A 25,306-nucleotide genomic window follows, 5' to 3' on the forward strand; every position below is an offset into this window, starting at 1 on the left:
GCATCGAAAAAACTAAGAACAACAAATGCTGGCGAGGATGTGGAGAAAGGGGAACCCTCCTACACTGATGGTGGGAATGTAACCTAGTTCAACCATTGTGGAAAGCAACATGGAGGTTCCTCAAAAATCTAAAAATAGAAATACCATTTGACCCAGGAATCTCACTCCTTGGAATTTACCCAAAGAATACAACTTCTCAGATTCAAAAAGACATATGCACCCCTATGTTTATTGCAGCACTTTTTACAATAGCCAAGATATGGAAGCAACCTAAGTGTCCATCAGCAGATGAATGGATAAAGAAAATGTACATATACACAATGGAACACTATTCAACCATAAGAAAGAAACAAATCCTACCATTTGGAACAACATGGATGGAGATGGAGGATATAATGCTCAGTGAAATAAGCCAGGCAGAGAAAGACAAGTGCCAAATGAATTCCCTCATTTATGGAGTATAACAATGAAGCAAAACTGAAGGAACAAAATAGCAGCAGACTCAGAGACTCCAAGAATGAACTAGTGGTTACCAAAGGGGAGGGGTGTGGGAGGGCGGATGGGGAGGGAGGGAGAAGGGAACTGAGGGGTATTGTGTTTAGTACACATGGTGTGGGGGATCACGGGGAGAACAGTGTATCACAGAGAAGGGACATAGTGGATCTCTGGCATCTTACTACACTGACGGACAGTGACTGCATTGGGGTATGGGTGGGGACTTGATAATATGGGTAAATGTAGTAACCACATTGTGTTTTTCATGTGAAACCTTCATAAGAGTGTATATTAATAATAACTTAATAAAAATAACTCTAAAAAAAAAGAAAGGAAGCTGACCTGCAAAGACTAGAGAACCGAGGAGCAGGCCCATGGCTGCACCCATGATGGAGGCATGAGTCATTCATTCATCCACTCATTCAACAATACTGTGGACCACTTACTCTGAGACAGTCTCCATCTGGGTACAAGGCACCCAAAAGAGACCCAGTCCCTGCTGTCCCTGTCCTCATGGAGCTTGAAGGAGGCAACCATTAATCAAATAATTACACAAATAAATGTAAAATTACAAATCATGACATGCACTCTGACGAAAATTTAAAGTGGTCTCTGTGCTTGCAGGGGTGGTGAGGCAGTCAAGGAAGACTTCCAGGGCTGGACAGTAGAGCTGAGGTTGGAAGGGCAGGATAACAGGTGAGGAGTGAGGAGAAAGAGCAGTCCCATTGATTAGTTAAGAAAGCCTAGGAGGGCTGTCACCTGGATTTGAATCACGTCCCCACCAATGGTTAATTTGGGGCACGTTCTTTCACCCTCACGGGTCTTGTCTGTAAAATGGAGATAGTAATTGTGTTTACCTTCGAGGCTTGTTATAAAGATTTAATAAGACACAACATTGACAGTAGCTAGTACAGAACAAAGTAAGGGGTTCATAAATGGGAGCACCAGTAACTGCCACCACGGTGGTGATGAGGACAACTACAGACACTGCTGGGGATGGTGGTGGTGGCGGTGGTTATGGGGATGATCAGGGTGGGCATATTGGTGGCTGTCCTTGTAAGGATAATGAGGGTGATGATGATGAGGAAGATGACTTTTGCGCTCACAGCAACAGTAACAGCATGCGCAAATGCTCTGCGGTTGAAGGAAGCGTGGTAGGCATGCAGATTAGGAGTGCTAAGAGGAGGAGCCTGCTCTGTCTCTTAAAGTAGAAAGAACCAGGCTCTGCACATGCCAGTTTATAGACTCTGGACCCCAAGCTTCTTCAAAATGTAATCGAAGAGCTCTAAAAAAGATCTAAGAGTGTGCTATTACAGTGATGACCCAGCTTCAGTAGAAATGCATTGAGCTCCCTGCTTTAAAACATCCTGCCTTTATGCCGACAATACTACCGTGTGTCACTCCATTTGATCCTCATGACACTTACTAGGTGGCAGGCACCATACTGAGTGCTGATAACATGTAAACAGGACAGATATTATGCCCATTTTACAGAAAGGAAAATAAACAAAGCATGGAAAGTTTAAGTAATTACCCAAGTCACATAGCCGATAAATAATAAAGACAGGGTTTCAACCCAGGCCCACATGTCTCCTAGTTTAAGCCTTTTTCCGTACACCACAATGCCATGTGGTGTGTAGGCAGAAGACTGGATTCACAGAGGCAAAGCTGCAGGACCCAGGTCCCAATCAACAAAGGTGCTCCCTCTTGCTTCATCCCTGGGTGGGGGCATCTCCCAGATGCTAGCAGAGTTCACAGAAGAAGTCCTCAAGTTGGGCAATTTGTAATTTGTACTCACTGTTTACAAGAGATGAAAGAGGGGAGAGGATGCAAATGTTCCCTGAAGCCCTGCCAGATGGGAGGGAGTTCACGTACATGACCTTGTGGAGGCCAGTCCCATCCTTATTCAGCTATTCCTGCCTCCTACTCAAAGGATGAAGCAACTATGACCCAAAGGGGTTGTAAAACTTATCCAAGGTCACACGATTGGGAGTGTCATAGTTAAATCCAGGACTGACTACAGAGCCCAGCCCCTAGCGTTCAGTATCCCCCCAACCACTGTTCTTTTGTGGGGACCACTCACTTGCATGTACACATGCACACACGCACTCACCCACACACAGCCAAGCACACTGACAGACCCTTAAATAGATTTTACCCCCACTGTGAATGCATAAAAACATGTATAAACTCATAATGCTTTTAAAGATGCCCCCTCTGAGGCCAGAGGAGGAAGAGGGAAGCAGAGAGCTGCCTGCTCTCCTTACGTGTTTAGGCTGCAGCACAGCTTTTAGACGTTTCCACGCACCTGGCTGCCTCTTCCAAGTCCCGAGAAGGATAGAGATGATACAGCTGAGGTGTCAACGTCGAGGCTTTAGACACTGGAAAACAGGCTTTCATGGCAGCTTTATTTCATATACAGTGTCCTCAACTCATCCAGAAACTGAAGTCACTACAGATGTCCAGGCCAGGGGCTGAGCGGGGACGCTGGCAACATATTTGGGCCCATGGGTGATGCATTAGTGCCTGTGTTTTTCTGGGGACAATGGTTAAAAGTGACTTCCTCTGCAGACTCTGCCCCTCTCTAGCTGTGACCTGAGCAATTCATTTAACCTTCTTTCTATGCTTCGGTTTCACCAGTTGGAAAATGGGAATAACTGTGTTCTCATCTTAGTCTGCGACTGCTGTGATGATATAGGGGTAACAGACGACCCCAAATCTCGGTGGTTTACAAGCACTGATTTCTCACTTACAGGCCCCTAGGCCAGCTGGGACAGCTCTGCTTCAGCCTATACGTTGAGTTCGGGTCCCTTTCATTCCCAGGATAAAGGGAAACAGGTGTCGGGAGTGTGATCTTCCCACGGACAGTCACAGGAGAGCCAGAGGGCTGGACAAATCATCTGAGTGCCTTTACGGCTTTTGGTTGGATATGGGGTGCATCTCCTCCACTCATAGCCAATAGCCAAGATCAATCACGTGGCCAGTCTAAAGTAAGCACGGTGGGGAACATATTCCACCCCCAGGGAAGGCATGGAAAGAGTGGAAAGGTATTCCAGTTACTACTGATGTATGAAAATTTGCTCCAAAACTTAGCAGCCCCCACCTGCCACCCTACTTCACCATGGAATGACTTTATTGGACAGGAACCTGGGGACAGGCCCCGTTCTGCGGCTGTAGTCAGGTGGAGCTGGGCTGCAGTCATCTGAAGGCTCAGCTGGGCTGGACGTCCAGGCTGACCTTCTCCCTTGGCTGTCACTTAATCCTGGTCGTGGGCTGGGCTGTGGCCCAAAGTACCCACAGGTGGCTTCCCCAGCACGGCCCCCTCCAGGGGGCTGCCCTTGCTGCACAGTGCCTGGCTTCCACCAGGGGGCGTGTCACAGAGACCCGAACCTTGGGCCTCCCAGACACAGACTCCAAAATTGTGCAGCACCGATTCCACAGCACTCTCCTTGCTACAGGGAGGCCACGCAGAACAGCCCAGACTCAAGGCCACGGGAGGCAGGCCCCACCTCTCAGGAGCGTGTGTGGAGCGTGCTCCACAGGCATGGTTTTAAATCATCACAAGCGGAAGAAAAATGAATAAATAACAATATTATCTACCTACCTCCCCCATAAAAGCAGTAGGGATAGTGTTTATAAAGTGCTTAGCACAGTGTGAGCCCAGAGCAGGCCCTGAATAAACAGCAGCCATGCCCATCAGAGTCGCTGGGTGATGCCAGGAAATCTGCCTATCTTGCTGGATAACTCAGTCGAGCCGGGTACTACCTCAGGAGGCCGGGCACAGCGGGGCTATGGTTCGCAGCTCACGTGCAAGGCACCAAGAGCCATGCCAGGCAGTTTTTTCATCCAGGCTCTCATTTAATCTCCACAGCAAGCTTGTGGGCCGCATTGTTGCTGTTACCTGTATGGTCTGAGAACTCTCACATCCACCCATCATCACCTTCACAAATGCTGTACATATGCCGCCTGGGGGTGCTCGGTGAGCAGTCAGGCACCCCCTCTCCGCCCTTCCCCTCACTTCCCTGGGTTCATGGTCCGCACAATCAGAAAGCCCATGCACTTTGCTCATCCCTCTGTCACATGCTAAGCCCACCGTATGTCACTCTGGCCCCCCTCTCATGTCACAGAGCACTCCTCAACGACAGGGACCATGTCTGGTCTAGTTTGGGACCCTGTGCCCTGGGCAAGGCCTGGTGCAGAGGAACATGGACAGCTTCTGTTTGTTCTTCCAGATCTTCCCACCACCCTTCTCTTCCTGTATGGACCATGCCAGCTGCTCTCGTGACCTCTGCCTCTGGCCAGGCTTGTGCTGGGACCACAGCAGGGAGGAGAGTGCAGGCAGGCAGGCCATCGGCTCCTCCGGCTGCTCTCTGCGACGCTGCTGGGGTCTGGCTGCGTCTCTCCACTGCGGGGCCCAGCTCGCATCCCCAGCTTTCTCCCCATGACTCCCTGCACCCAGGATCCAGTACTTGGCACTTCCCCCTGCCCTGCCCTTTGGACCTAGGGAGTGGAGCGCTATTACCAGCCTCAAGCACATCCCTACCCCTTGAACACCTTGCCCACACCTTTGAAATAGCCCTTTTGTTAATTCTCCTTTGAACTGATCTGACTGGAATGTGTCATCTGCTTCCTGCTGACCCTGACAGATACAGAGGTGCGTGCAGGCAGTTACCAGACACGTGTGTTTCCAGCTATAAGGCCTATGACCACAGACTCCCCTGGATGCACAGGCCTGGCCAGGTCACCCAGGACGCTGTGGAGGCAGTGGCCAGTTCTGTCTGCAGGGGGATTAAAGTGCCAGTTCACCTCCCACCTGGAGCTGTTGAGCTTCCTTCCCCAGCTTCATTTAGGGACAGAGCCATCTCTTTTCTGACATATCAGTGACAGAGAGGATTTCAATTAGAGCCGTGAGGGGCCTCTAGTGCCTGACACATCTCACAAGTGACGGTGAAACAAGTGGGTCCTGCCTTCCACCCTTCCTTCCTCCCTCGAGGCTGGACAAGCACTGTGATGCTCTCCAGGCCCACAGCCAGCTGAACTGAGCCAGCTTCAGGTTCACCACTTGAGGAGATCTCCTGAAACCTTCCCTGGCAGGGAATGTGTGTGGAGTCCTATCTATGTACAGGTGTGGCCACACTCTAAGCCCCTGCTCAAATTCCTTCAGTGGCTCCCATGTGCCCTATGGCCCAGTGCCACCTGAGCCTTACCTAAGCTCCCACTTACCCCTAGACCAAGGCAGGGTCTGCTGTTTTACACTGCTAGAACGCCCCAAGCTCTGTTCTGGCTCTTACTGTGCCTGCAGTTCATCAGTCAGTTATATAATCACCTACTTTCTATTCCCCATCACAGTGGTCCGTTAAAACCTAAGTGTGATCAGAAGTCATATCAAGTGATCCAAGCCCAGCTGCTCAGCTGGCCTCCCTTTTAACTGAGTAAACGTGGGTCTTCACAATGGCCCATGAGGCCCTGCGCCGTCAGGCCACCATACCTCCTGCTTCCCCGTTCTCTTTCACTCCACTCTAGCCACGCTGGCCTCCCTTCAGTGCTCTAAACACACCACACGTGCCCCTACCTAAGGGCCTTTGCACATCCTCACTTCCTTTGCTGAGAATACTGCTGCCCAGATAGCCTCACAATGCCCCCACCCCCACCACCTCCTGTTTATCTCTTTCAAAAGATTCACCAAGCCCAGGGCATAGGCAAAGATGCAGGATGCCTGAGCATTCTTTTTTTTTTTTTAAGCAAATGTATACTAACCATAGCAGAAAAGAGCAGGCTAACATCACAGCCCTTGTGGGAACTGGCTTTCCAGAGCCGGGTAATCCCAAGTGTGTTGTCCTTCTTCCTGCCGCTTTCTTGGGTCACTGTGCTGGAAGTGAGGAGCTCAAGATTCACATCAGCTCCAGTTTGTAAGGTTCCTTTTATACTGGATCACAAATCACATGTTGCATTTTCTGTTTGGCTGGTTTTTTAAATAATGGATTGGGATAAAATTCACATAACACAAAATGAACCATTTTCAAGTGAACAACTCAGTGGCATTCACAATGTTGTGCAACCATGACCTCTATCTAGTTCCAAAACATTTCCATCAATCCAAAGAAGGACCTCTTACTCATTAAACATTTTTCCCCCATTCTCCCCTTCCCTAAGCTCCTGGCTATCACCAATCTTCGTTCTCCCTCCAAGAATTTATCTATTCCAGATATTTCAAATAAATGGAATTATACAATACGTAACCTTTTGTGTTTGGCTGTTTTCACTTAGTGTCATATTTTGGAGGTTCATCCACATTGTAGCATGTAGCAATACTTTATCCCTTTTCATAGCTAAATAGTATTACATTGCATGCATATATCACAAATTCTTTACCCCTTCACTCCTTAATGGACATAGTCTGTTTCCACCTTTTAGCTATTATGAACAGTGCTGCTATGAACATGTATGTATGTACAAATCTTTGAACACCTGCTTTCAATTCTTCTGAGTAAATATCTGTGACTTCAATTGCAGGACGGAGACTGAGTGAAGGTGGGCAGTGTTCTGAGAGGAGGTGGGAGAAGTAAGTGTGTACAGGCAGGTCAGGAGGCAGGCTGTGGCCAAGGACACTGAGGATTTTGACCTTTTTGCAAATAAAATGGGGAAAGATGATGAAGAAATTTAGGCAGAAGAGGGACATGATCAGACTGGTGTTTTCAAAAGAATACTCTGGTTGGGCTGTAGAGAAAAGAGTGAATGCTCAGAAACCAATAGGATTCCATTAAAAAATATATAGTACATATATTATACATACCTATGCATGTAATAATACATCTATGTTTATAATATAGACTTCCATATATTATAAATACCAATGCATATTATATAAACATGTATATCATGTGTGTTTATATTCAATATATATATACATATCCTATGTAACTATGTTTTACACATGTATATCTATATATATTAGATTATATGTCTAAATATCTCTATAACAAATCTAAGTAATACATAGATATACAGATATATCTATTTAATCTATGTACTTATATTCATAGATATATATACCTATGTATATTATATATACCTATGTATTATATATATGTATATTTATATACTAATGCATATTATACATACAGATCTATGTAAATTATATATGAATGTTATATAAACCTATGTGTATTAAACACATATATTACATATAGACTTTCTATTATTCACATACAATGTATATTATTATAATCTATGTACTTATATATAAGGCTTTGTATATTTATATATCTGTATAACATATATACATATTATTATACAGACACCAATATATAAAATACATATACACCTATCATGCATACTATATGTGTAAATATGTATGTATATTATGGATATACCCATGTGTAATATATACATATTTGCAAATATATGCATGGATACCTAGATTAAAAAATCAACAGTGGTTAACTTTGGGTTCATGAAATTACAGAAAATAACTTTTGCCTCTTTCTGCTTTTCTTAATATTCTACTCTCTCCTACCTCCCATCAGTGAATTGACATATGTTTATTAAGAAGGGGAAATTAAAGACTGCTGGAGGCTGGGGGTGAACCCCATCAGTTTAAGCTCCCTTGGCCAGGACACATCCTCAGCCCTACAACAGGACCCATCTCCTAGAAAGATGCCGGGTGGGCTGCCTTCCCTCCCCTGCAGTGCTGCTTGGCAGGACCCCTGTGCTCTTGGAGGGAAGGTCCTCCCCTGGCGGCCTGGCTCCCCAAGAGGCAGAGAAGCTCAGAGAGCCTTTGGAGTTAATTAAGGCGTGACAAGCGCCCTAGCTTGCAGGGAGAGCTGTGAGCCAGGGAAAGGCTGCCCCTGGAGACTGAGCCTGTCAGGACGGGCACACAGAGCTGCTGAGCCCCAAGTCTGGAGGAGACAACAGTACTCCCAACCCCTGTGCTCTCCGCAGAGCCAAGTTCTGGCTCTTGGACTTATAAATGGAGCCAGGAAGGTCCCTGACAAGTCAGAATGAAAATGCATCCCCAGTTCCTGGGGATGCTTGGCAACCAGAAGCCCCAGGAACCAAAGAAATTCTGTCCAGGTCTGAGAAAAGCAGAATTTTATGTGCATATTTATTGCCCTCCTGGCAATTTCCAAATGCACTGTCAGTAGGAAATTGTTTCCGGGACACTAAGACTAATCAAAAGCCTGTTCAAAAGCACATTATGCAGGTATCTAACATAACCACATACATTAGTTTCTTACAGTTTTATATTCAATTCAACAAAAATTTATTGAGCACAGGTTCTATACAAGACACCATACCAGGTGTGTGGGAGCACACAGCCAATGATGTGCAATCCCTGCTTGTCCCCAGCCCTCAGCTCTTCATGCTCCAGGTGGGGTAGGCAGCAGCTACCACTGCGTGGCTCTAGGAGAGGGGCTGCTCTGCTAAGTGGTGTCACAGAGGTAGAGACAGCAAGATGGAAAATGGAAGGATGTGATTACTCCTGGCTGGGGATGTGGGGTGGTTCAATGTAGATCTAATTCTTCCAGAGCACCACCTCTATTATCTCTATTATCCATCCTCATAGCAATCATATGGGTAAGTATTATTATTGCCCCCATTTTACAGATGAGAAAACTGAGGCCAAGAGAAGCTAAGTAGAATGTCCAATGGCACACAGGTAGTCAAGTCTGTATGACTCCATCACTTGGGCTCCTGGATAACATACAATTACACTGTGGTTCTTCCCTAAGGATGTGTATCATCCTAAGTAAGGAGCTTCTTCAAAATACACACCCTGTGCAACCCACACCAGATCTACTGAGTCAGAGTCTCTGGGGGTGAGTCCCAGACATGCGTGTTTTGAAAAAGCTCTCCTAGTGAATCTGATGTGTGTCTTGATTTATACCACACTATGAAAGCTTCAGTGGGAATTTCGGCGATGAGAATGGGGAAGAAAAAAGCACACCAAGTGGATGAAATTGGGTAAGCAGAAGTTCAAATCTAGGAAAATGTAGGACTTCTTTTACAAATGGTGGCCAGACCCCTGCAGAGGATTAAAGGAAGACAGGCAGGGTCTGCCAATGTGCTTGGGGGCCACCATGTCACCAGGGCTCCTCCTGACTGCTCAAACCACCCCCTGGGGCCCAGCTATGCCCTCTACTCTGTCCACACAGACCTGAGCATCAGCCTTCTGGGAAGAGGAATGTGATCTGCTCGCACCATGGCCAAAAGAAACCAGCTTCCAATGTGAGGGAGATGAAGGCTTGTCTGATATTACTAAGCACCTACTATTGCCAAGCACTACACCCAACCCTTTGCATACATTGCCTCACTGATTCTTCCTGACAACCCTCAAGTTGTATATAGTTATCTGCATTGTTTAAAAGATTAATGAGGTTTAGAGAGTGATTTTCCCAAGGTCACATAATCAGTAGGTCAGAATTCAACCTCACATCCGTTTGACTTCAATGCTTGTGCTCTTACCTCCGGGATTGAATGCTTCCAGAAGGTTGTCAAAAGGGGCTCAGATAAGAGGAAGGTGAGGCTGGGTCATGTGAGGAACAAGGGATCCATGGGAAGTATTCCTGAGTAAAGACTGAATGTAGCTATTTAACCTGCATTCCCTTAAAAGCAGAGCCTGAGACAAGCATTTGGGTGTAAGGAGTTTATTGGGGAGGTGATCTCAGGAAGCACCAGGGGAAGTGAGACATGGAGGAAAAGGAAGCCAATAAAGGGCACAGGTTACCACTGTGGGCAACTAGGGCTCAGTCACACTGGGGAGCCTCTGGGAGCCTGTGTGGAGTGCATGTAAGAGCTGCCCCACTGAGAAGCAAGGAAGGCATCTTTATGATTTTACTAGCTGAGAGCTGTTCCAGAGCACTAACCCCCCAGCACTGCCAGTCTGTCTTGTTTGAGGACTGAATATATTCCCTTGGCCAGAGAACACCTTCAGGCAGAGAAGGTACTGGAAGTCTTCAGTGTACATGGTAATTTGTCTGCAGGTGACCTCCAGGACTGGCTAAGGGGATATGTGTGGGATGTCAGTGACACCTACAATGACTGTGCTCAATACTTGGGGATAGAACAAAGCATCCCTCAAGAAGATCTCCTTGTGTGAATCAAATCTAGAAAATTAACAGGATATGGATGACAAGAACCGAGCAGAGGCATGTGAGAACAACAAGGTGGCTCGTAAACTGAGGGCCAGGGCTATAATCTGACCAGATGTGTTAAGTTCTCTGAAGAAACAGGTATGCATTGGGAGGGGGACTGATCAACTGAGGGACAGGCCAAATTGTCCCAGAAGCTAGGGTGATAGGGTCTGTCCCAGCCCTGTCCAGGGAATGGAGCCCATAGTCAGTGGATTACAAGGATGTCCACCGGCCAGACCAGCCCTACTATATATAAGATAGACATATTTTCTCTGCCTGGTGCCCTTAAACATCACAGGACTGCTTGAGGTAAGCCTGAATGAGGGTTCCGTCAGTGCTAGCACTTGACATTTGGGGTTATCATTCAAGGTGATTCTGCACGTATGCATGTACACTGTGGTCCCTGTAAGATGCCAGTAATACTGATCTGTTTATGACTTTTGCCCTATGTCATGTTGTGGTCACCAATGAGTCAGTCAAAGGAAATTCTAGCAAACGACCATAAAACCTACATTATGTAAGTCCAGGGAATCGTTTCCAGATACTAGTAGAGGGACAGCCCAAGAGGATCCAAGAGACAGAATGGTGGAAAGGGGAATGACCAACTCACAGAGGACAGCATGAATCAGCAGGTGATGCCAACCCTCTTTCATACGATATCCCTAGATAGACCAGAAGCCTCAGAGCCTCAGACCAGTGGGGTTCAAGGGCACAAAACCCCAGCCTGTGTCTTCAGTGAGTACAGACTGATGCTTTACACTGGATGCAGTTAGAAGGTAACAAGCCCCCTGCCACCCCCATTCACACCTAGCTAGGAAAAGAGATTTCAGAAAAACATCTCACCGTCTTACCACATAGTGGGGCTCTGGATTTGAGTGTTTTATGTCCAGTCTCAGGTCCTAAGATGATTATTCTGATAAACTGGAATGAATCTTGCAGCAGAAGGGGAGCTAGCAATAGCTCTGCTGATTTATCACCCTTTTCAACCCAGTTGGGTTCCAAGAGAATAAATCTTGCTCGCCTCTGGCTAGGTACCCGCAATCATGCCACGGACCATGACTTTCATATCCCATTAACTCTGAATTACTCAGTCTGGGGCTGAGCTGAGAGGTAATTTAAAATGGCAAAAGGGGGGAAATGTTCTGATTTAGATCTGATAGAGACTGGATTAAGTCCTCCCATTTTTCAGGGCTTAAATGTGAACTGTTGGAGGGGTGCACCTGTGGGTTGGATTGGATTCCCGCAAACGACCTGAGTCAAACACATGCTTCAAAGACCTGGAGGCTCCACCTCATACCCAGCCATGAGGCAGGGGCTGAGTTTCTCAGGGGAATCAGCCCATTAAAAAGCACATTTCTCCAGAGTGTAAATTATCATAACCCTTTAGGATAGCAATTGGGCAGTACCTATCAAAATGAAAAAGGCTTATACCCTCTGACCCAGACATTTCACTATAGAAACCCTTGGCTGTGTTCAAGGGGATGTGTACGAGGCTGTTTATTGTAGCCTTATTTGCAATACTAAAAAATCAGAGACAAACAATGTGTGGTCCATCAAGAGAGGAATGCCTTAGGAGAGGATGGTATACCATTCTATAAGCAACTAAGCACCCATTAATGAGAATAAGGTGGGAAAAGGTCTGTGATATGGAGTAAACATAAATAAATAAAAAAGCAAAGCACAGATTAACTTCATGAAAAGAGTGCTCCTATTTTTCTAAAAAAACCATTTGGAGATTAAATTGAAACTACTTTTTCTTCTTCATCTTCAGAGTCTTAATATATAAGGCATGTCTCTTTATCAGCTGTCATGCACTCTCTGTAGTTTGAGCCACTTTCAACATCCCAAAACACATTTACATCCAGTAATTGACCTTATATTTCAGTCTCTCTGATCAGCCTTCTTTCCAGGATCACTTTTGGTGCCCTGATAATATGCTTGGACTGCCACAAAGACCAATGGTTCAGGGGAAAGAAGAGAAGGCTCTCCTCAGCAGAAATCTTTCTGGTTCTTGTCTTTTGAATAGACACAGAAAACCATGCTCTCCTAGACTTGGATTACTTGCAACAATTGCAGGGTTAAGCTCTCAGCCTTCCCCACACTATGGACCTATGCTAATAAGTATGTGGGAGGAAACAGACACAGGACTTACTACTCTTTAAGAGCAGAGGGCCCTTACCTTGACATTCAAGACCCCTACATTAGTCAGGATAGAATGAGATGTGCTACAGTAACAAATAAATCTAAAAATCTCAGTGGCTTAATATAACAGATTTATTTGTGCCTCACAAAATGTCTGGGGCTAGCTAGGTGGCTCTCCTCCACTCAGTGACTCAGAGATCCAGGCTGTTACATCCTGTGGCTCTGCCATCTTAGCATCTGACCTCCAATGTCACTGTAACAACAGAAGGGAGAACTGGGTGAGGATACGCATTCTTAACTGCCTCAGCCCAGAGGTCACCGCCACTGGTCCACTGGTCAGAATTATCAGATGGCTCCAACCTAAGCCCAAAGGACACTAGAAAATAGAGCCTTCAGTATCCCAGGGGGAAAAAACTGTGTACTTATCACTTTGTCTCCTTTCCAGATCCCAGCACACTTTGCCAACTTTGTGTCACATGTACTTCATCACTCACCTGTGATGCCCAGCCTCCTCCATTCTGATAGTCCCCCAGGGCCAGTCTCCAGCCTCCAGACATAAGGGATAGTACACATATCTAGATTCCTGCCTCTGGTGCTATTCATTCATTCATTCATTCAACAAATACTTACTGTGCACTGATAATATTCAAGCACTGTGCTAAGTCCCAAGGAAACATGAGCAAGACAGTGTCTCTAACTTCATGAAGCTTACACCCAAGGGGCCCACTTCTACATTCCTGCCTTCTGGGCTCTGCTCAGCACCTATCCTCCCTCTGCTCATCTCTAGCATGTTGGGAGGATCCGCTGAGTTACTGCATGGAAGAGTCGTGACTCAGTGCCTGGCCCAAGCACTCAGTGAATGTGAGTCATTGGTGAATAGCAGTAAATAGTGTCTGATTTCAGTAAGAATGATGAGAGGTTTGCCCTCTAGATTCCAGAGTCTCCACACCTGTCCCCGAAAGCTGAATGTCCAACCCTCTTCCTCACTTAGAGGACTCTGTCTATAAACATAAAGAAACAACAAGATTGAGCAGAGGCTAAAGCTACTCATGCCATTCTTCAAGTTTTATCCTTTGGGCCTTCAGAGAAAACTGGCCTCTTTTAATATGGGAAGATCTGAGGCTCCTCCAGGGAGTTCACTGACCTTATATCACATCATTGACACAACAAATCAAGAATGAATGACAAGTACTATAAGACCTTATGGACTTACTTCCTGCAAGTCTCTGCTCAGTGGTCACTCCCCAGAGAGGTCTTCCCAGACCACCCTGTAGAAAAAAACCATCTCTATCATTCTCTATTCCTTTATCCGGCTTTATTTTTCCTCAATCCATTTATTACAACAATAATCAATAAGCCTGTTCAAGATTTCAGAGACCCTCAGCCTGGAAAGGGTGCCATTACCCTATTTCCAAGGGTGCTGACTCTGAATCTATGTACTAGGTCTAGGAGGACCAAGATTGGGTGGGGTTCTCCTTTGCACCCTCCCCGGTGCCTCGCTCAGAGTCTGGAAGCATCCACACATTCTTAAATATGCTTTTTGATTTAATGAATCTTACAAAACAGGATGGCAGGGAGATCAGTAAGAAGGATGCCTCTGCACCTTAACTTTTTAAATCATGTTAAACTGTTAAGATTTCTGTAGGCGCTTGTTTATAAATGCAATTAGATCCATCCAAAATTGAGTTATTCTTCATGATTGGTTAGTTATTACTGGGAATTTAAAAGCACTTATTTGGATAATATCCAGGTCATTTGGAGTCGACATCTTCTAAAAGTTGGACCCATTACAGATAAAACACCCATGCTGGGCTCTAGGCACAGAAAGTAGCAATATGGTTCATTTCCTAGAACATCTGATGAATGGACAACTCCCTCCTCCAGCCCCTAAATACAGCCTGTCTCTAAACAAAACACTCAGTACATAGCATGAGATTGCATTTGTGTCCCAACATGGGTTTCTGTTAACATACCTCATGCTGCTTTTAAAAATCAGATAGATTGGTTAAATCCTTTTAAGAAAATTAGGCAAGTAAAGATGCCATTAGTTCTAGAAGCTCATCACATACATAACAGAAGCACAGTAATTATTTTTAAGGCCATTCTTTCTTATAATGCTTGTCATTTCTGGGTATTAGCTCAAACAGCCAGAACTTGGAACCTCTTTAGGAAATGCCCTTAGTATCAAAGATAATATAACTCATCACAAAATTTGCTGGTGGTTTTTTTTATCTTCCATTCAATTCACTTGTCAGCTATATATAAGATGATCGTATAATTTACTGCCCAAAAAGACACTTAGGAGTGTGCAAAGGGCTCTATTAATATGAAGAATGACGCCAGCACAACATACTGGGCATGCAGTCACCCTCGCTTCATATTTGATGAGCTTCCTTTGTGAGAAAGGTCCTGAGCTGTTGTAGGGTAAGCATGCTGAAGTCCTGGGAGCTAAGCATGGAAAGAAAAGCTAGAGCTAGATCAGGGATCAGTAAACTTTTTCTTAAAGGCCCAGATAGTAAATATTTAAGCTGTGCAGACCAAGAGGCCCAGCTGAGGGTATAACCATTTAAAATGTAACCATTTAAAAATGTAAAAAACTGTTTTTAGCAGTTGGCTGGATTTGACCTGTGGGCTGACATTTGCTGACCTGTGAGGAGTATTCTAGATATTAAATACCAAGCTAGGAAGTTTGGATTTAATTCTGTGGCCAGTAGATTCCTGAAGAATTTTTATTTTAGGAGTAGAAACATGTCCGCAAATCAAAATGTATATGGAAGCCCAATGTGTATGCAAAGCAGATCAAAACAGGTCTGCTATGCTTGAAATGGGATGAGAAGCAGGAACACACCATTTTCCTGCCCAGTGGCACGACCAGAGCCCCTGCTGATCACGACTTAAAAACCACAGCCACAGTGGGGTGCTATTAAAGATTTTTGAGGAGAGGGTCAAGTGGTCACAGTTGTGTTTTATAGCCCCTCACTCAGGGTACAGTCTGAGGGGAAGGCAGAACCCCCAGAGCAGAGAGACTGGGGCGGAGGGTCTGGCCTGGGAAAGCAAGGATTGAGGGATGTTTCTGAAGCAGACCTCAGGGACACCGATGTGGGTCTTGAGGGGGACTAAGGCATCCAGGCAGGGCCAGCCTCATGGGCGTGTGACCTGTACAGTTTCACAAGCCCTATGCCCAGAAGAGTCTCACACTTGGTTTAATGCTCTGCTGTCGACATCTTGAAATTCTGAGTAATTTTCAACCCTGGGCCCTGATTGCATTTTCACTGGGCCCTGCAAATGACACAGCAAGGCCTCTCCCAGGGCGACTGGTAGGAGAATGCTCGGATGTTGGCATCGCCTCCACCATGCTGGCCAGAGGCATTCTACAGAGTCCCCGGTGTCAAGTGCTGTTCATAGAAAACGTAGGCATTTCACAGCTCTTCCTCTGAGGCACAGCTCATCCTCCTACAGGATGCTTCACCCACTTCACAGTACACAGGAATGGCCCCCTATTCTCCCTCCAGCTTCTGCATCCCAGAAACACCAGCCAGCAGATTAATCCCAGCTCCAGTCTCTGAGCTACCAACTCACATCAAACCCTTACTCACTGCCCAATGCCAGGTGGGAAAAACCACTAACCAGCAGCAGCTGCCTGCACACCGACAAGCCATAGATGTGAAATCCCAAGGGTCACCTGGGGCTGGGCTCCACCAGAAACAGACACTGGGATAAGGATTCAGGTACAACTAGCTTTTTTGTGACATGACGGCAAGACACCCCAGGAGGGAGCGAGGAAATGAGACAGGGACAAGGAGTCGCCACCACAGGCAACTGGTGGGCTCTGGACACTATGATTACACCTGAGGATTGTTCCCACTATGGGTGAGCATGCTGGGGTGCTTCTCACCAACAAACACCCATCACTGGCTGCATTGCTCCTGGGGCCCCAGAAATTCTGGCTGGCCCACAGGCAAGGCAAACATCCTCAGTGACCAGAGATTGCCCTTGGGCAGAGAGAGACAGGAAGTTGCCCCCACACACCAGGTGACCTCTGGGGTGGACCAGGGGTCTCCGAGCATGGCATCAACTATGTTTGCTCCACCCTAAGAGCTGCTGTAAAGGAACAGCACAGATTTGGGGAAGATGGTAGGCTTCCAAGTAGAGGAGCTTACCTGTCCTGATGCCTTCAGAAAATACTCCCTGCACACCTGTGCCCAAATCTGATATGTACAGCACTGTTCTGCACATTGTACGAAAAATCACAGACAGACTTTACAACTAGGTGTTGTCATTTATGAAGAATGAAGAAGAAGAAGAAAACAAGAGCGTACTACCAGAAAACAAGAGCATACAGAAGAAAACAAGAGCACCACCTCCCCTCATTTCTTAACACATCCAACTCATAACCCTCCTTCTAGACCCAAGGACTCCCTCCAAGACATTAGGGTCAGCAGGGGATGGGGCCTGAAACACAGAGAGAAGGGAAGAGGACTATAGTCACGAGCTAGAACCTTCAAAAGGGCACTTTAAGGGGCATGGATGACATGTGTTTGAACATTATGATCACTTTGTTAATTGAAATTTTTAACTTTTAAAACAGATAACATGACCCTCATGAACTGCTGGTGGGTGTATAAAATTTTGAAACAGAGAGTGGGAAAGTTTTGGCATAGAGTTAACACATGACCCAACAATTCCGCTCCTAGGTATAAACCCAAGAGAATTGAAAACACATGTCCACACACTGGCCTGTACACGAATGTTCATGGAAGCATTGTTCATGTAGCCAAAAAGAGGGAACATCCCAAATGTTCATCAAATATCGAATGGGTAAATAAAATGTGGCCTATCCATATGATGGACTATTACTTGGCAATAGAAAGGAATGAACTTCTGATACACTCTATAACAAGATGAACCTCAAAAACACTGTGCTAAATAAAAGTAGCCAGTCACAGAAGGTAACATACTGTATGATTCCATTTATATGAAACTCCAGAATAGGCAAATCTATAGCCAGAAAGTAGATTAGTGGTTGCCTGGGGTGGAGGGGAAGTGGTGGGAGAAATGAGTGACTGGCAAAGGATATAGGGCTTTGTTTTGGATGGTAGAAACATCCTACAAGTGATTGTGGTAATGTCTATCCAACTTCAAAAACATACTGAAAACATGGAATTGTATGCCTTCAATAGCTGAATTGTGTGGTACATGCTTTATATCTTGGTAAAGCTTTTATTCAAAGATGTGACATGAAGTTCTGTCCATAAACAAGTTGAGACGATCACTGTCCTCTTAGAGCTTGCATTCTAGTGAGTAGAGAATATAATGATTAGTGAAGGAGATAATAAAGTGTTCAGAATATTGCTATGGAAGGTAATCAGTGCTGTGGAGAAAATAATAAAGCCGAGTAAGGAGATAAGACACCCTGGGTGGCTGGGAGACCCACAGTTTTAAGTAAGGTGGACCAACTAGACACCACAGAGAAGGTGACATTTGGGCTTGAAGGAGCTGGCCGCCAGGATGTCTGGGAAAAGCACATTCCAGGGAGAGGGCACAGCTGGGGCAAAGGCCTGGAGGCAGCGGGTGCGCTATGTTGGAGAAGTGGCTTCAATCGAGTTGGTGTAGCATGAGGGAGGGGAAGTGAGGTCAGAGAGGAAACTGGGGTTCTGTAGGCCCCTGTAAACGGAGTGACCAGGCAGCCTTCTGACAGCCCAGCTTTGATGCACAGCTTCGAAGGCAGGCAGTGCAGCCTGATGGAGGAATGAGAGCTCGTCCCTCCTTCCCTCAGGGCCTCTCCCAGCTGGAGGGCAAGGCTCTTGTCACTTCCCCTCCAAGCACAGGAACCAGGTAGCCTGAGCCCACCCAGGCAAAGCAGGGGGATACATTACAGAGATGTGCCAAGCTCCAGCCCCCAAAAACAAAAAATGCGCAGTCGGGAAGCAGCAGGCTGATGGGAAACTGCAATTTCACCATCTAATAACCCAGCATGTTTGTGATTTTCAGGTTCCAATTTTTGTATCGTCACGGTCAATTACAGGTCACAAATGATTTCCAAAGTTGGCTGCCCAGGGATGCAGTTGTGCAAATCCATTTCCCAACTCCTTTCCACCTCCCAGCCGCTCAGAGCATGCCCAGCTGGACTAAGCCAGGTCCGGGAAGCAGATGGAGCCAGCCCAGGGCCTCAGATGTGTTTCTACCCCAGCTTTGCTACAGCCCCGCTGTGTGACCTTGGCCTAGTCACCTCACCTGTCTGAGCCTTTTCCTAGTAATAGTGACTAGACCTGACCTACCTCACATGGATCCTGGCAGACACCCCACCCAAAGAGACAGTGGGAAACATCAAATACGAAACCTGACCACGTGCCCATCCTGAGCGAGCTCCTTTATGCCTTTTAATAGCTTTACTGAGATCCAGTTTACATTCCATTAAATGTGTTTGTTCTAAGTGTACAATTGAATGGTTTTTAGTGAATTTATGGACTTGTGCAAGCATCACAATCAGGTTTTAGGATATTTCCATCACCCTAAAAAAGATATCTCCAGAGCAACCCTTTGATGTTAGAGTTCCATATATTAATGACATGCCACAAAAAGCAAAAGAGAAAAACAGCGATTAGGTTGGATCACATGAAATTGCCATCTATACAGTTTAAAATGTCCAAATATTGCCAATTTGACATAGTTTAACCTTTAGAAGACAAGTTGTGGCTTTTTTCAAAAAAACCTTTTAAGAAAACACATATTTGCATATTAAAACTCATGTACTATATGTGATTGCCTGTGAATTGCCTATGTTGTTGACTGTACATTTCACTGTTATACAGAAAACTGTGTATGGTGAACTTGATAGGTGATTTAAGGATTTGAGATTTTTTGAGAGAGAAATTTAGGCCATACTCGGTTTTCACTTGAAGTACTGTCTTTAGAAATGAACCTTCCCAAGGATGGCCTACTTCTGAGCCAGTTCAAGCTGAGATCTACAATTTGCAGTTGAGAAAAATGAAGTTTAGACAGCTTAGATTACCTAGTCATGCACTACCAACTATATTGTACCATTTCAAGGAGTGTGAATGAAACTTTGAAAGTGGAAACACCTTGTTTCTATGAAAGGATTCTGATTTGTACTTCATTTTTTAATTTTTTTTTGCATGTTTACTTTTTGGGGGGTCTGCATCCCTTACAAGAGTCTAAGCTCCATGAAGAGAGATGCCAGGTCTTTTCAGCTCCATGTCCCCAGTACTCGGCTATACAGCTCTTGGCATATAGTACATGCTCAGTAAATAGTACATAAATGAAATGAATTTGATGGGAAGGAAAGACACTGATTCATATATGTAAATGCCCACCACCACCACCACCGCACACACACACACACACACACACACACACACAGCCTGGCATCACTGTAAACAGTAAAAGATAGTGTCTGGGGAAATGACTACATGAACAGGTCCAAAGGCTTTTATGTCAACATTTGGGGGTCCATTCTGAGCCACTTCAAGTAGGCTTCTGCATCTCCATGGCTGAGACACTTTCTGCTTAAGAAGAACACAAGACATCCTGCCTTCCAGCACCAAAGTCAGGAGTTTCCAATCCCAAACCTGGGGAGGACAATGAAGGCTGAGAGAAGAGGCCGTGCAAACAGCTCCACGTGGTGCCAGGTGCCTGCTGTCTTTAAAGGGTGAGAGGCAGACCACTGGCCAGGCAAAGGCCCAGAGGGAAACTGCACAGAGAAGCAAAGAGATCAGATGCTGGAACTGGTACAAATGCCCTTGGGTGGGCTCTCCAGGGCTGGCAGGCAAGAAAGAGCTGTGTGGATGTTAGGGAGGAGATTTGGGGGCAGGAGTGGGCACTGTAACTGCTCAAGACCCAGACTGGTTTCTACAACCCCACAGGGAGAAGACACTACAAGCCCTCCTCCCACGAACCCCTTTCCGAGCTCCCCCAGGAGGGGAGAAGTGTTACTGGTCTAACTGATCAAAGACTAAGGCACTCATTGAACATGAGTGCTAATGGAAAGGGTCCCTGTGTTAAAATGTGTGTGTTGTGAGGTTCTTTGCTTCCTGCTTCCAAGTGGGAAACAGGCCCACTAATCAGTTAGACTTCTGCATCCAGAGATGTTGGTCACCCACCTTCATTCCTATAAGGCAGTTTTCCATCTCCTATTGGGTGTCTGCTTCTAGCACATAACTCCCGCAGGAAACCCAACAGGCAGGAAGAGGTGACTGGTATTTCTAGGTTCAACATACTATGCTCAGCATCCAGTGCCCAGTCCAGCTCTGCACACAGAAAATGCTCAATACATAGCTGCTGAACAGGCACTTCTGCAAGCTGCCCTACTTGCATAAGGGATATCATCCCCACTTCCACAGATGGGGAAACTGAGGCTCAGAGAGAAAGTAGAAGAACAGCTTTGCTGATGTCAAAGCCATTTTCAACCAAACTTTGCCCTGTTTTCTAAGGATTAAAGGGGAGAAGAAGAGGAAGGGGGGACAGGAGGATTGGTGGGGAGGAGAGAGGATAAATGAAAAAAAGAAAGACACTACCAGAATCCAAGTGGTGAGTTCCTATTGGAGTTGTTGCAGGGAAAAAAAATGCCATTTTGGCAGAAAAATGTGTGTGCTGCCTATTGTCAAGAAGTGAGCTTTGCATATCTTTATCTGCCATGGCAACCAGAAAGCTTAGAATCAGATTTATTGCTTGAGTGACAATCAGCTCCAGGGTCTCGGGGCGCCTACTCCTGCTTCCCTCCTGGAGAAGCTCTTTGCAGATTTATGTCTCTCTCTGCCCCAAGGAAACACCCAAACCCCTGCCCTAAGCCTGAAACAAACTTCATATATTGTGTTAATTGGCCCATTCTTTGATTCCTTATATTTCATTAGCCTTACACTGATCATGGGAGTAATATCAACTGTAATTAGGCACCATAACGATAATGATTTCATTAAAACTCCCTTAATGGGTTCGGACATGTACAAGGAAAGGTGTTATACAACACAGTCAAACACTTTATCACCTTGTGATAATTGGAGTTGCTGAATTATAGTAGCAGAGACACCAAAGGTAATTTCCTATTTGGCCAAAGCTGTCTGGTCTCCCCCAGGCCTCCAATTATCATATTTCTTCTTGGAATCAGACTTCCCTTCTACTCAGAAGCTGCTGCAAGCTCTAAGCTATCACGGCGAACTCTAAGCTTGCACAGGAGCCATGAAGTTCTAATTTTCTCATTACACAACCTCATCTGTCAGCTATTTACTGGCGAGCCAGCCCTGTTCTTCAGTTCAGGTGATAAATAAGCATGAACAGCTTAGCAAGCAGAGAGGCAAATAAACATTTGAAAATGATCAGGCTCGGAGAATCTTCTATCAGATAGCGTTACGGGTCAGAGAAAACCAAGCAAACCCTGGAATGAAACATGGAGAAGAGGCTACACCGAACTTTCATTCAGAATTGTGATGACAGCAACAGGCAATTTCTCTGCTACATGGAGTCTCAGATGGTTCTTTAGACAGTGCTGTCAGATGTGACAGAGTAAGCTGGTATCATAACAAGGGCTACCATTTACTGAGCAACTCGCAGGTGTGCTATCATGTGGGAAGACTTTAAATATATCGACCCCAATCAAAATCAGGAGAACAGTTTATACTATGCACATTCATTCCTTCATTCGCTCTCATGTAATGAGATTATAATGGCATGTTAGAAGCACTATGTGTTAGCTACCAGCTTCTGTTCGTTCATACGAACGACTCTGCTTAATTTGAGCCAAGCACCATGTCAAACATCAAAGGTGCAATTGTGAATGAGACAGACACAATCATTGCCTTCATGTTGCTTCCTGCGCCTTCCCACCCACCTGCTATCCCCAGATTAATAACTGCAGCCTAATCCCCAGTGGGATGGTATTTGGAGGTGGGGCTTTGGGGAGGTGATTAGGTCATGAAGGTGGAGCCCTCATGAATGGGATTAGTGCCCTTTTAAAAGGGCTCCAGAGAGCTCCCTCTTCCCTTCTACCCTGTGAGGATGCAACCAGAAGATGGTCATCTATGAACCAAGAAGTGGGCCCTCACCAAACACCAAGTCTGCCAGTACCTTGATCTTGGACTTTCCAGCCTCCAGAACTTTGAGAAATAAATGTTTGTTGTTTAAACCACCCAGTCTATGTTTTTCTGTTATAGAATGCAAATGGACTAAGACATTTCCAGTCTAGTAGCGTATAGATACTATATATATTTCATCCTGCAAATGTTGGCATTATTGCCACTGTGATGCATGTAATGAAGAAGTGTACAGGTACCCAAAGAAGACAGAGCTAGAGTCCTGACCTCGTCTGGGGCAGGAGGAGGGCTCAGCAAAGTCTCCCTGAGGCAGTGGTCTTTAGATTAAGACTCAGAAGTTAGCTAGGTAAAGACATAGGTAAAGAAATAAGGAACAGCGTGTATGGAGGCTCTTATGCAAGAAGGAGCTTAGTGTAATAAACAAGGAAAAGGACAGTTTGGCTAGAGTTTAATGAGCTCTGGTGGGGAGGTGATGGACACATGAGCCCATGGCCTTGTGAAGCACAGTTAGGGTGTGAATTTTATCCTCTGAGCAATAGGTGACCATCAAGGGACTTAAACAAGTATCATGGCAGGATCCTTAGGACTTCTGGATGGACTGACCAATAGCCAATACATCCAGAAGTGCTTATTTAGAAACTACTATGTGAAAATCACTCACACTGTGATGAGAAAAGCATAAACAATATTTCCCACTTGCTGAGTTATTTAAAAGAAACAGTTTGGCCAGAGCATAAGGTTCAGCAGAGAACTGGAAGAGGATAAGGTAACTCAAAATGCTGAGACACGGACCTAGATGTTTTTCATTTAGAGAGGAGGAAAGAGGGGCAGAGGGCAGGGAGAAACTAGCCTGCATTCATTGTCTCACCTGCCAGGCACAGTGCTGGCTATTTGATCCATAAGTGATCTCATTTAATGACCAAAACACTCAGAAATTAGTTTGATTTAAGCTGCTGTGCTCAGTCACCCTCATATCATCAAACTTCTCTGTTTTGAATACTGAGGCTTAGAGATATTCACGAAATTGCCCAAGCTGAACTCAAGATGCTGAGCATTGCCCTCCCACCCTCACCCTCTTCTAACACATTCTAGCCCTGCCCGTGTCCTTGCCACCACATAGCTATCCCCACCCACCCACTCTCCAGCCACAGTTGCTCACCCCAGGACCCCTGGCTCAGGGCATAGGATGAGGTGATCACGTTCCCCCTATTGAGAATCTGAACTAAATGAACCAGACGTTGGTCCATGATGAGATGACAGGAGTCCAAAACCCAAGCCTGAACCACATCGGTCCAAGCTGAAGCTGTGCAGAGCAGAACAGTGCTAGGTAACAGAAAGCCCATCAATAGAGAGATGCAGGCAGGCTGGACAGAGAGGCACAGACACGACAGGCAGGACAGCCTCCCCAGGGACAGAGGCATAAACTCAGCCATTTTAAATAGTTAATGTGATAAATATATATAAATATTTTACCACTATTAAAAACATTTTTTTTAAAAGAGAAGGAATATTTATTCATTCACTGATGGATCCAAGGTGCGTAAAACTGTGCCTGGAACAGGCATTCAATAAATATTTGTTAAATAAATAAATGCCAGAAACTTCCACGGAGCTTTCATAGGTACCAAGCAGAGAGAACCAGATGGCAAGCACAGAGTTTGAGATTACCTCGTGAAGCAAAGAGTGGTTCACCTGGGGACACCATGCCTGAGACTCGGAAAAGACTTCAGGAGATAACCTATTCCTGGCTCATTTTAAACAGTGTAGCTTTTCCCTGGCACAGGTAGGCAAAAAATGTTACATGTTGAATAAAGAAAAAGTAAAACTACAGTAACAAGTTTTTCATTCATGGAGGAAAGAAGATAAAATTTCAACTGAAAAAAAAAAATTCCCTGATGCAAATTAAAAAGAAAAATACTAGAAGCTCTCCAAGGATTTAGGAGAAAAAGACAATGGCAAAAGAAGAAAGAAGGTAAAAGAAGTGAAGGACCCAAAAGGACTAAGCAACATACAGATAATTTATTTCCAAGACAGAACAGAGCAGAACAACAATAAGAAAAAAAAGAGCAGAATGCTTTCTCAAACTAAAGAAATAATCTGCAAGATTATAAAGACATAGATTATAAATCTACACTTCAGATATCTGATTTCAAAAACAGTTGAAAATAAATGAACACCTCAACACAGTTTGGATAAGTTTGTGACCCAAGAATTTTAGTCACAGAAAAGTTCTCTTTTTTTTAGTATAGAGGCAATAGGAAAACATTCTCAGACGAGGATTTAGAAAATATGCTACCACATATCCTTCTGAGATTAAAAAACAACTTGAACACCAACTAGTTAAGACATGATGTAAAGTTCGAAGCTTAACTTTCGGGAAGTCAAAATATGAAAGGACAATGGTAAATTTGCCTGCAGTTAAAAAGGAGAACTGTCTAAATGATACCTGCAAATCTGTTTATACAACAATGCAAAATTCAAAAATTATTC

The sequence above is a fragment of the Manis javanica genome, chromosome 5 (assembly GCF_040802235.1).
Source record: "Manis javanica isolate MJ-LG chromosome 5, MJ_LKY, whole genome shotgun sequence".
NCBI classification, from domain to species: Eukaryota; Metazoa; Chordata; class Mammalia; order Pholidota; family Manidae; genus Manis; species Manis javanica.